This window comes from Martes martes (assembly GCF_963455335.1).
Source record: "Martes martes genome assembly, chromosome: 8".
Classification (NCBI taxonomy): Eukaryota; Metazoa; Chordata; class Mammalia; order Carnivora; family Mustelidae; genus Martes; species Martes martes.
Genome location: NC_137895.1, coordinates 89,491,997 through 89,502,252, shown reverse-complemented (window position 1 = coordinate 89,502,252; position 10,256 = coordinate 89,491,997). Strand labels below are relative to the sequence as shown.

General features: G+C 39.2%; 1 long non-coding RNA gene across 1 annotated transcript; it reads right to left on the bottom strand.

Moving 5' to 3' along the window:
• Window positions 1–324: 324 nt before the first annotated feature.
• On the bottom strand, window positions 325–4,194 carry LOC308348289. Its single transcript, XR_013967324.1, has 4 exons — window positions 4,065–4,194; window positions 3,560–3,595; window positions 1,822–1,950; window positions 325–687 (listed from the first exon to the last, which is right to left on the bottom strand). It is a non-coding gene; the product is annotated as an uncharacterized lncRNA (long non-coding RNA).
• Window positions 4,195–10,256: the final 6,062 nt, after the last annotated feature.

Genomic DNA, 10,256 nt, shown 5'->3' with positions numbered 1-10,256 from the left:
CTGGGAAGTGATCCTGCTCTTTTCCTCTTTCATCACAGGACTGCCTTTGATCTTCTGTGACTTTGTATGTATGCAGTGGGAGAACACCATTTCCTAGCCCTCAGCCCAACTCAGCCCCTAACACCTCCAAAGACCAGCTGTGCCAGGCCCATTCCCAGTGGCAAGGCTGCTCTCTTGCTTCTCACCTCCTAAATCATTACAGAACAAAGTATAATCATGGCTCAGTTAATAGTAGAGTTTGATGGTATCCAAAATGGACTTCATTGACGAGTAAATGTTGATTAGTGCATTCAAGTGAGAGAAAACTAGTCTCTAGTGATATGTCCAAGAAGTTTGTCTTATATTTAAAAACTGGGGACACTTGTACAAAATATAATTCACAATCACACAGGAAGGACTAGATAAAATTCAAGGCATCTGTCACTGGGGGTGACAGAATCATTGGACAACCACTCTCTAACCGCTTAAAAATAAATGACTTTTGATGTTGCTCGATGTTATTTTTTATTGGAAAACAGACAAAATGATTAGGGATAAGAAAGAGATGGTACACATAGTAAGTAGTTGACTTAAATCAAATGAGGAGACATTATGGCTAAGCCCAGCAGGATCAAATGCAGGAGGCCCAGGTTAGTTCCATTTTAGTAATATTTCAACCGAGCAGCTTCTTTATCATATCCATGATGCCTGCAGGACAATAAACTATATTGTCAATAGGGTTTCAAAAAAAGATGAAGAATGTGGCTTCTTTCTTGAAAATCTGCAAGGAGACTAACAAAAGTCAAATGGCACTAAATTCCATGGAGTCAAAGGAATATGACATGTTCATCCCCCCAAAAAACAGGTTCTGCAACCTAGACAGGAGCCTAGGGAAGCTTGAAGTTTAGAGAGAACAGGAAGTAAGCCAATATGCATTCATTTTCCTTCCACTAGAGCACAAAGCAACCAGTCTTCTTCTCAAAAGGTATTACTCCTTTCCCACCCACCCACATTGGCTGCCACTGCACATCCTTGAGCAAGGTGAAAAGCAATGGCCCCAACACTGAAGACTATAAGCCATATTTGAAAATGTTTCCTCAAGACTTTAAGTACAAATCCAATCTCTCCCATATGTTCAGGGGAAAGTCTTTCATTGTAAGTTTTCCATTTCTTCATCTTTACAGTGTTTACTTGGTAGAATGTCTCTGAGATTTAAATTACATTGATATGTGAATTGTATACTGAAATGTCTGGCATATGTCCACACTCAACAAATTTTGTAACTGATGTTCCATGAGTGTTGAAGGACAGGAAAGATGAACCAGAACTAGGAAAACTGTACTATCTTGAACCTCAAAGAATGTTCAAATTCCCAGAAATATCCTAAATGATGCTCAGAAGCTTCTGCTTCAAGGAAGCATCATTTTAGAACTGTTGCCTATTTTGGAAAAGTCTTTCAAAGAAACAGAAACTTTTTAGATGAAAAAGAAAAACACAAGCATAAACAGTAACCTGGTTCCAAGGAGAAACTTACTGTGGTCTTTTCAATGGTGTTTCTACTAACGATGAATTTTCCCTATGAAATGCTAGTGTTTCAAGACCATGAAAGTAATAATGGTGGACAAGAGGTTGCAAACTCAGGCTCCTCTGAGATCCATCTTACTTGATTTGTGAAATCAAAAGGAATTAGAGAATAATGAAAACAGAGTTTTCTCGGGGTTCACCCTCCCACCCTCCCTAACACTAACTCCTCCTCATAAGAGAGTCTACACTAACAATAGAATCCAAGAAAAAGAAATCCAGGAAGCCCATAAAGAAATCACTTAGATGAGGAGAACTTACGCGGTCGAGTGGTGCTTTGAGCAGCACTGGTCGTGGAGCCAGGGGCTGCAGTGGTGGCGGCTGCAGTGGTGGCCGCAGCAGTGGTGGCCGCAGCAGTGGTGGCCTCAGCAGTGGTGGCCTCAGAGGCAGCTGAAGTTAGGAGGAAAATATGTAACTGAAACACTTGACTGTGCCCCAGGAAACAAAATTTGTCCCACCTAAGTTTGGAGGTACATTCCTCGTTCTGAATTCATCTCTGCAAATGTCAATAATCCTGTCATACCCTTAGCCTGGCTATCCACTTTAGCCTCATTCTTCGTAGCCCTACCTTGTAGCACTGAAAGATTTGGGTTTCCCTACAAAGACTGTGACATTAAGAGAAGATACAAGGAAATACTTTCTCCCAGGGCTGAGCATAAAATTCAAATGTGTTCTGATTTTCAGGGATCGTGGTTCAGAGGCAACAAGAGAACCCTCAATGGGCTGACTTTTTGGTGCCCTCCCATGGGCTAATTTGAACTCTTCAGTTTCCACTGCAGCATGAATGAGAGTGAGTAATGGGGTAGACTATACTAGAGAAGAGAAGAAAGAGTAAGATCATGTATTTCACATTAGACCAATAGGATCTCCTTTCTTTGAAAGAACCACAATCCCTTCCCTCAGTTTCCAGCCTGAAATGGGATTATATTTGTATGGTCTGTTGTTCAATTTAAACTCCATGTGTTACAGAAATATCTAGGTGAGCCACATTAGACATAACAGGAGACATTAGTGCTATTCTGGCAAGGATAAAGTAAGTAAATGTTCCATCAATCATCCCATGTTCATGGCAAGATTAATGGCCATTATCACTCTCTACAGCTTACACCAGAGTTCCTAACAAATAGGCAGAGTCAGACTCTACATTTGTAAGTTACATTTACCTCAACAAGGGGATAGGTCATTCTCCATACCCACGCTCTGGCCATGTTATCTCAGTCCTCATTCAGGAGAAGGGGCAGTGTTTTCAGCTGGCCCCGCATGGGGCCACGTAAGACATATGGTTCAGAGTTTGAGATCTGACCACAGTCTATGCCCTTATGACCAAAAGACACAGGTCCCCAACTGTGGAGGACAAAAAGAGAACTCTCCCTCACGTCTTCATGAGCACAACATACATGGCATTGGACATACGGGACACTATGGGAGAAACCCAAGAAAGGGGTTTGGTCCACAATCTTGGGTTTCAGATCACAGAAGGAAAACATACTTCAGCCTGGAAATAAATCATATATACCATTACAAAGAACAAAGCTTCAGGCCATCCTGCTACTTCAGCCCTACATTCTACAGTTTGCATTCCACACTCTCATTGCTCTAATGCCCACATTTCTATATCAACTTCAGCATCTACATTCTCTTCCATCATCTTGAGACTTATTAAGCCCTCTTTTCACACTGGCCATGTATTCAGCCCAACAATTTATGGTAATCACAAAGGTTTTACATGCATCTCTCTGAATTCACAGACCACAAATTCAGACCAGGACAATGAATAATAATCCACAATTTATGTCAATCCATGCCAGAGAATTTATATTCTCTAATAATGTATAAGAAATCAACACATTTTTCTACGTTCACAATGAACTTTAGAAGCAGAAATGTGGCTTCTCCAGTCTTCTGCTTTGGAGTCTCTATACTCTGTCTCATATGGCAGCTTTGAGAATAAGATGGCTTGGAAAATAGTCGAGAGAGGAAGGTACAGGCAAAGACTTACCAGTAGAGCTATCAGATGGAGCACTGGTTGTAGACTCTGAAGAGAAAAAGAAAAAATAGGTGTAAGTTGAATACCGGTCTGGGGGGTAATAAGGGAAGAGAGAATATGGACAATATTGCAGGTTTTCACAATTGAACCTTGGGCTTTCCTACACATGTTGAGCACAAAAACATGCACAGATGATATAAAACCCACAAAACCCCACATAAAACATAACACATCTCCATTTTGCTTTCCTGAAACCAACTTCTGATGATCTTATTAAATGTATTGTCCTGAACTAATATTGAAGTTGCAATCTGAGTTTAAAACTAGCAAAGACCTGAATGAATTGTCAAAGCCTAAGAGTCCTCTCTATCTGGAGTGGTCAGGCAAAATGGGAATGGAACAGGGTAGTGTAGGAGAGGGGCCAGCATTCTAAGCCCCTCCAAACCCACATCCACACAGAATTTATATCATGATTTCCCTTTGCTCCATCTTATTTAAGGTAGGTATCTTTACTTACAGCCTGAGACCAGGAAGGTGGAAACTGCCACCAGTACCAGTATTGCCAAGACCTTCATCCTGGTGAATTGATTAGCAGGGAGGACAGAGAAGAAAGTGTCAGAGCTCAGGAGTATGTAGGACTCTGACTCCAGCAGGCCACATCCTGACATTTTATAGGCAGAGGGCACCAATCAGGAGTTGCCAGATCAGAATCCGGGCCAGTTAATTTCAAGAAATGTTGGTATTCAGAGAAACCACTGGAGAGTCAACAGCACAGCCAAAGGACCTTTGGAAAGATCACACCTTCAGTCCCTTGATTCTGACACAGGTTTCAGGTCAAGAGTTTTCCATTTAAACATTTGCCAGAAAACAACTTTGTTTCCAGGCTTCCTCTCACCTTGTAGGATAGAGTGGCACCATAATTATCTCCTCTGTTGACAAGCTGGAGGAGTCAGATACCCAGCCTTGCAAGACTGCTCAAACCTGCAATGCTCCTTTCATACACATTAGATGTTGGACACCTACACCTTTCTTATCCCTAGGTTTGCCAAAAGAAGAATCATCAGGGAATGGCAGCTGCTTTCAGAACTATCCACCTAGGTCAAGCTGTACCTTCCTCCAGCAATGGCCTCCCTCATGTACATGTAGGTAGTGTCATCTGACATTCATACACAGTGAGCCCACACTGATAGGCTCTCTACGAATTTAATCACTTCTTGTGGAAAAATTCACAAAGAGAAAGAAGACAGAAAATGAAACAAACATTTGTTAATTAAGGCAGGCATTGAATAAATTCATTCACGCAATAAATACTTATTGACTGCTATGCTTTAGAGAAATAGCAATGAATAAAATACATAAAAATGCTATATGATACATGTAATTGTGGGAATTCACCCATTGGAAGTAAACAGAAAGGAAGAAAGGGATGGAGAGAAGGGAAAACAGGGAAGGGAAACAGTTTGTAGTTTGTAAAATGATGAGGCCTAATAAACAATAATACAAGAAAGAAGAAAGGAGAGTATCACTGCAGACAGAAAGTAAGGTTACAATCTTAGATAAGGTATTCAAAAAAAGCAGTATGGGAAACGTTTATCAGAACAAAGCCTTGAAGATGCTGAGGAGCCAATCCTGTTACATCTTAGGAAAGTGTGTTCCCAGGAAAGGAAAAAGTAGGTGGAAGTCCCTTACTCCTTCACACCTGTCTTCAGGTGCTGAGTAGGGCCCAACACTGCACCACGGCTTGTCAAACTACTTGCCCTTATTTGTCACACACCCTGGCTAAGTAAATGTGACAATGAAATTAACTCCAGATTCACATCACAACCAAGTGTGGGAACCATCCAGGTCTCCAATGAAAGGTACTGAACATGTCTTGGAAGACTTGGAAACGATGAGAAATCACCACCATCTAAATGTTCCTTTACAGTTAAATGGCTCTAACACTTAAACAGTTGTTTCTGTTCCTACAAAGTATGCCTTTTAGTAACATCCCTCAACGGAAGAATCTCTGTCCTATGGAACATCATTCAACAACTACTTCCTCTTTTATATTGAAATATACTTAATATTTAACACTGTGTAAATTTAAAGTACACTACATGTTAATTTGATAGACTCATATATTGTATATGATTGCGTTGGAGAATTAAGTACCACCTCTATCATGTTACATAATGATCATTTCTTTTTATAGGTTGGAATAATTAAGTTCTACTCTCCTAGCAAGTTTGATGATTGACACAAAATATTATTGTCTATACTGTGCCTACCACTATATTGTGCATTAGATCTCTAGGGCTTACAAATCATCAGGGAAATACAAGTCCAAATCACACTGAGATATCACTTCACACCTTTTAAAATGACTGTCATCAACAAAACAAAGGCAAGTGTTGGTAAGCTTGTGCAGAAAAGAAAATCACAGTACACTGTTGGCGGGAGTGTAAATTGGTGCACCCACTATGGAAAAAAATATGAAAATTCCACAAAAAATGATAAATTGATCTACTATGTGTACCAGCAATCTGCCTTCTCAGAATATACCCAAACAAAATGAAAACTTGATTTTGAAAATACATCTGCCCTCCCATGTTTATTGCAGCCTTATTCAAATAGCTAAGATAATGGAAACAACCATGTGTCCATCGGTGGGTAAATGGATAAGAAAGATGTGTGTGTGTGTGTGTGTATGTGTGTGTGTGTGTGTGTGTATACATATATACATATATATGTATGTATATACATAATATATAATTTAGCCATGAGAAAGAAGGACAGCTGCCACTGCCTACAAGGATAGACCCTGAGCACATTATGCTAAGTGAGATAAGTCAGAGAAACACAACCGTTGCAAGGTATCACTTATACATGGATTCTAAAAAAACAAAACTCATAAAAACAGATGTTAGAACTGTAGTTACCTTGGATGGGGTGGGGAGTGACAGAACAAATGTTGTTTAAAGGTACAAACTTGCAACAATGAGTGAAAGAACAACCCAGAGAGCTCTTCCTTCTTTTGAGTGAGTATCTGAAGCACAAGAGCCTCTTTGCTTGCCAAGACACGCTGGGGGTCCTCATCAAGTAGATCAGAAAATGCAATGGAAATCCCTGAGAAGGTGCTCTGCACTCTCAGGAAAGGGGATGTCCTGGTCCTAGGTAACTTCACTTCTGCCATTAGGCACCTACTTCAAACCATGGTGGAGAGTTAATACTAAAAAAAAAAAAAAAAAAATCAAAACAAAACATATTCTGAAGGAAAAGAAACAGAAACTGCCATTCCCCAAAACTTAGTATTTTCATAATTTTCATTATAAAAATTAAAATCGAAGTATGTGTAAGAAGTAGAAGTAAAAGTCATCATATCGGGGTGCCTGGGTGGCTCAGTGGGTTAAGCCTCTGCCTTTGGCTCAGGTGATGATCTCAGGGTCCTGGGATCGATCCCCGCATCAGGCTCTCTGCTCAGCAGGGAGCCTGCTTCCCTCTCTCTCTGCCTACTTGTGATCTCTGTCTGTCAAGTAAATAAATAAAATATTTATTAAAAAAAACTCATCATATCTTCCAATACAGTGAGATAACTGCCATTATTACTTTGGTAATGACACATCTCCTAAACCTTTAAATGTGTACGTGATCACATGCTTCTCCATGCCTAGCATTCCATTCTATCACTGTTCCCACCACCAAAAAGCACATGTTAAATGCATTTGTCCATGTGCAAATGTGTGTCTCTACAATGTGTGTCTCTACAAACCTATGTCTGTATTTGCTTGTGTCTTACAAAATGGTTTTTAAAAATGGCATTTTATTCCAGACCATTTTCTCTTTGTTGTACATTCAACTCTACTTCCTAGAAATCCAAGTCAGTCACTGCACATCTACAGCATCCTTCTCACTGGCTTTCCAATATCATCATTTACTTTCCCTATTGATGGGAATCCAGGTCATTTCTAGTGTTTTGGTGCTACTAGTCATGAAGCCATTCATATCATTTGGACTGTGTCCATACATACAAAAGTTGCTATAGGTCTCCAGAGGATTTTTTAATAAAATCATATGCACCATTTAAATTGAATAGATATATTTAAATTATTTTCCCAGATAGTATATATTTGTTTATATTTTATATTATATATTTATATATAAATACATTTATATTTTATATTATTTATATTTATTTATATTATATTTATATTTATTATTTATATACTATTTCCCAATACTAAAAACTAATATTGACAGATAGAATATAGGAGCATGTTTTTCCTAACCTCTCTGACAGCACTAACTGTTATCCAGATTTAACTCTATCTATCTGTTATGTCAGAAGCAATATTTGTCTTGCTAATTTGCATTTCCTGATTATAACACACTTGAGCATACTGATCTATTTGTTCTCCATTTTAGCTTTCACTCTCAGGTTTTGCCCAATAACATCTGTTAACCTCTCTGTATTCAGTTCTTATCATTTAAGGCTTACAACAGATGAGTAATATTATCATTTTCATCTTTCCTAAAATCACAAGCTTTCCAATCTAACACATACATTTATTTTATTCACAATATACTTTTTAGATGTTTTATTCAAGGATTGCTTTCATATTTATTATAGTTTTTATATTAAACAACTTGAGAAACATGTAATGGGGTCATCTTAAATTACCAACACATTAATGCTCCTGCACACAGAGATCAGAGCTCTCTAATCCCTGATTTTTCCAATGATCATGAGGTTGGCCCTGGTCCCCACTGCATACTCTATTTGGAGCATATCTGAAAGGAGACCAGCTCTGAGACCAAACCAGAAAAGCAGTCTCACCTGAAGACAGGTCCTAGAGTGAAGCATCAAGGACTCAATCCAAAACCAGACCCCTCTCTCCCACTGTACACTGCTCAGAGGTGGAAGCCTCTGCAGCCATCCTGGGCTGCCATGGACAAGGACACACAACTGAGTCTCCCCTAAAACAAGAGTTAACAAGACACAGACTGATGAGGGTTGAAGAGAAATCCTAGGGCAATGGGAGTTCCAGTAGGATTGGGAGCTAGCGCCAAAGGGAACATCTAGTCCCGTTCTGCCTTCAGGGATCTGAGGCACACACAAGAGTACACAGTGACTCCCCAGCGTTAGAAATCTGAAAGTGACCAAACACCAGATAGAGATGCAGCCTGTTTCTATGTGTTCAGTACACGTGACTACTGTCATACGTTATTGTCTTTCAGTCTCAACCTCGACATCACCTCTTCAGGAGAGTCTCTGATGGCTTCCAAACGGAAGTACCCCTCGGTCACAGTCACATAACTTGACTTTATTCCCATCATAATAGTTATCACTACTTGATATTTTCTTGGCTTTTTGTGTCTTTGTTCTTTGTCTGTCTGGTTTTCTGCCTCCCCTCAATAAAAAAGATCTAAGGAAACAAAAGCTTAGTTTGTTCAACACTACTCCATAGGACTTAGAAGAGTGTCAAGCACTTAATAAGCTTCTGAGAAATGAATTAGGAATGTATAAATGAATACAATAGAAATTTATATAAAAGCAAAAAACAAAGAGAGAGAACTTTTCTTAAGGATCAGGGAGGGATATACTATGAAAAATAAAGACAAGTGGATGCGAATGACATCTTGGAAATCTGAACCTCAGACTATGTGTATAAGGTATGATAAAAAATAGACAAAGAAGACTTAGGCAGGCAGGAATCCCATTAAAAAAATTAAATGGAAGTGAGTTCCAATTGTGTTTAGCCACAAAGGGACTTAATTGTCTCAAATCTCTATAATCAAAGAAATCTGGGTATACAAAGAGTTGCACAAAAAGCAACATGCACCCACAGAGGAAGATATGACTTCCACACACACAAGTGAAGCATATCCATTACTCAGCTTTACCTTACTTAATATCGCACAGTACTTCCTGTAGTGAAAACCCAGGGAAGTTCTTTCTAGAACTTCCAGGTGTCCTTGTTAATTATTATGCTGTCAGAAAGATCTCTCTTAAACACAAATTCTCCCCACCATTGGCTTTTCATAATCAACAAAAGGAACTTCTAAATATTTCACCAGTTCTTAATTTCCCAATCTAGGCTCATCCTACTCACAGTTTATATCAGTTCCTAACATTGCCCATCGTCTTCCCACTAAGTGTGAAAGACTCCTCCCTGCTAGAAAACCCAGAGCAAACCACAAAATGTTCTCCTATGAAGCTAAAATTCAGAAGGATAGTTTCCAAATTTATTTTTATTTCTGTCTTTTGAGGAATACTGCACTGTTACTTCTTCTTTTATTGTATTCTGCATTCTTTTCATTTTTTGAAGATCTTCCTGTGTCTCTCTACACTACTATCTTGTCCAGATGTCTTTGTCGTACTCAGTTAAATGATAGCTCCCGTTATCCCTTGACCACATCCAGGCTTTGCTAACAGATGGCCATTGTTTTACTTAAATGTCGAAGACTGTGCATCATTCTCAGGCATCCAAAATCTCCTTCCTAGAAATCTGAAAACAATGACACTTAGAGAATGTCCTCACTGACATCCTAGCAAAACACCTTTCTGAATACAATGTCAGGTGCACTCTGGAGTACTTAAAGGAGCCTACTTTTTCTTCCTCCACTCCTCCCTCGACCCTCACACTTATTCCTTCAATCTTTGATCATCCCATTACCCTTCTGGACATCTGACAACACTCATAGTTCCAATTTTCTTCGTTAAAGTGGT